Source organism: Phyllostomus discolor, chromosome 6 (assembly GCF_004126475.2).
Source record: "Phyllostomus discolor isolate MPI-MPIP mPhyDis1 chromosome 6, mPhyDis1.pri.v3, whole genome shotgun sequence".
Taxonomy (NCBI): domain Eukaryota; kingdom Metazoa; phylum Chordata; class Mammalia; order Chiroptera; family Phyllostomidae; genus Phyllostomus; species Phyllostomus discolor.
Genome location: NC_040908.2, coordinates 57,653,140 through 57,656,302, shown reverse-complemented (window position 1 = coordinate 57,656,302; position 3,163 = coordinate 57,653,140). Strand labels below are relative to the sequence as shown.

At 29.3% G+C, this 3,163-nt stretch overlaps 1 non-coding gene across 1 annotated transcript; it reads right to left on the bottom strand.

The window, feature by feature from the left end:
- Positions 1-1,432: 1,432 nt before the first annotated feature.
- LOC114501197 lies at positions 1,433-1,566 on the bottom strand. The gene has a single exon (XR_003684952.1). It is a non-coding gene; the product is annotated as a U11 spliceosomal RNA (small nuclear RNA).
- Positions 1,567-3,163: the final 1,597 nt, after the last annotated feature.

Sequence of the window (3,163 nt, the reverse complement as noted above, 5' to 3'; positions counted from 1 at the left end):
CTGTGCTTATTCATTTTAGTTTTACATTTGTGAGACCAAGGACTTTTAAGAAATGCTGTATAACTATCCCAGACTCAGCTCTGTGATGTTTTACTTTCTAATACTAGAATCAGCTTTATTTTATAAAATTTAAGATTCTGGTTTTTACTACTTAAAAATATAATTCATTCTTTCATAGAAATATTTGAAATACTGTATCTTAATATCTATTTAGTGAAATCAAAGACAACATTAACATCCTGAAAAAATCTATGAATATTTTTCACTATATTAGTTCTTGGTGTGTTTAACCATATTTGATCATATTAACACAACTCAACCATATAGTATTTATACCATGTCAAAATAATTTTACTTTCAAAGTAATATATATTATTTTTACTTTGAATCTCTTAGTGAATGTCTCATATGTAACTGAAAATATGTACTTTGCTATTCTTGGGTAGAATTATCTATAAAATGTTAATTAGATGGAGTTGGTTGATAATGTTCAGTTCTTCTATACACTTACTTATTTTTTTGTCTTTAATGGTTGTAGAGCTATCTAAATTTTATTGTATTGGCTGAGTTGTACTATAGAAATTAGTCTAGTTCACCTACATTGCTAAATTAATGTAGGCAGAATCATAGAATTTCTTTATTATTGTTTTACTCTCCACAGAAGCTATAGTAATGTCTCCAATATCATTTTTATATTGATTATTTGTGGCTTATTTTTTTCTTTATTGGCCATGGTATAGGTATGACAAATTTATTTCAGAGAATAAATTCTGTTTCATTGACCTCTAATTTATTGGTTTTAATTTATTTTTTCCTCTGATTTTTATATCCTTTCTTCTATTTGCTTCCCTCTTTCTGTTTCAATATTCTTGTTTTTAAATTGATTTTAGAGAGATAGAGGAAGAGAAGGAGAGAGAGAGATCAGTTTGTTTTACTTATTTATGTATTCATTGGTTGACTGGGTATCAAACCTGCAATCTTGGCACATCAAGACAATGCTCTAGCCAACTGAGCTACCTGAACTGAGCTCTGTTTCTACATTCTTGAGATGGGAGATTACATTATTGATTTGAATTTTTTATGTTTTCTAAAGTATGAATTTAATACTATTAATTTTCTTCTTTGCACTGTTTTTAACTATGTACCAGAGGTTATGATATATGTATTTTTATTTCCATTCAATACCATGTACTTTAGAATATCCATTTAAACTTTCTCTTAGAATAATAATTATTTTGAAGTTTTTCCCTTCATTTTTTGTGTAGTTTTACTTTCAATTATTTATACATTTTTCTCATTAACTTTATCGGTTTCTAGTTTGACTCCACTGTTCCTGGGAACATGTTTCATATAACTTCTTTTTCTTTTTAATCATTTAAGGGTTTCCCATTTATTTATTTATTTATTTACTTACTTACTTACTTACTTTTTGGCAGGCACCAGGACAAATGGTCACTAGCTTCCCAGGTACCAAAAAATTATGTTTCTGAAATTGCTTGATGTTGATTCCACACATAGAGCAATTAAGCTGCCCTATATATTCCGCTCATGGTAGAAGCCATTTTTTTTCATTTAGGGTTTTTTAGGCCCAGGATATTCTTTATTTGATATTTGTTCTGTCTTCATTTGAAAAGAATGTTCTGCTCATTGAAGTGATTATACTTATTAATATATTAGGACATAATTCTAACATTTTATTTTTGTTTTCTATTCTCTGTGTTTTTATCTTAAAATTTTCTTTTTTATGCCTTCCTTTAAAATATGTTTTGAATTCCATTTAGATTTTTTTATAATGTTTTTGGCTGTATCTCTTTTATAACTTTTATAGTGGTTGATACAGATTGTATTACATATACATAAAATATATTAAAATCTACTGGTGTCAAAATCTTACACTTTGAGCACTGTATATAAACCTTACCTCCTTTATGTCACTTTATACTCCTACAATTATAATATAGATTCTTAAATATTTTCTCTGCATATATTTGGAACAATATTAGATGTTGTTACATATATATGTATATACTTTTTTTCTTCGAACATCAAATGCAATTTAGAAAACTCAAAAGAAGGCTAGTGTATATTTTTCTATATTTTTGCTTACTGTTTTTTCTTCCTTTTTGATATTCCTAGGTTCCTTCTTTATTGTTTGTTTTCTGTATAAAGAATACCCTCTACACATTGTCTTAACATTTTATTTATTTATTTATTTATTTATTTATTTATTTTAGAGAGAGGGTATGGAAAGGGAAAACAAAGTGAAAAAAACATTGATTGGCTACCTCTTGCACTTCCCCAAATGGGGACCTGGCCCAAAACCCAGGCATATGCTCTGATTCGGAATCAAACTGGCAACTCTTCAAGGCCTGCAGGATGATGCCTAACCCACTGAGTCACACTAGTCAGGGCTATCCATTCTTTTGAAGTAAGTTTGCTGGTGACCAATCTTAATTTTTTTAATTGGAGAATTTCTTGATTTCTTATTAATTCCTGAGAGATATTTTCTCAGGGCATAGGATTCCAATTGATGGTTCTTTTCTTTAGGCATCTGAAAAATATTGTGCAATTTCCTTGGTTTCCATAGTTTCTAAAGAGAAATGTGTCACACAAATGCTTTTTCTTTATAGGTAAGGTGTCATTTCTCAAATTCTACTTATTTTTATTTCAGAATACAGATTATGATGTGTTTGGGTATGGATCTCTTTTTGTATATTCTCTATGGGGTTTACTCAGCTTCTAAAATCTTCTATTTCTTCAGTAATAGTTTTGTTTGGCTGACAGCTTCCTTATTAAAAATTCATTTCAAGCATATTTGTAATTGTCATTGAGAGATTTTTACTATAGTGCTTTTAATATTTTTGTCAGATAACTCTAACATTACTGTCAACTCAGCACTTTTAGCTTTTTATTCAGTTTGAGATTTTGCTGGGTTTTAGTATGGTAAGCAATTTCCAATTGAATTCTGGTCCATTTTTATTATGTCATAAAAATTTAGATCTTATTTCCATTTCCTGTTTTATCTGACTGTTTCTGACACCACTATGCCAATAGACATTGTTGCCACCTTATTATTGACAGAGGGAAATGGAAAGCCAGGTTCTCCACTTGGCTATGGTGTCCCCTGAGGGAAGTGGATTCCTCATTATTGTTGAGTGGAGGT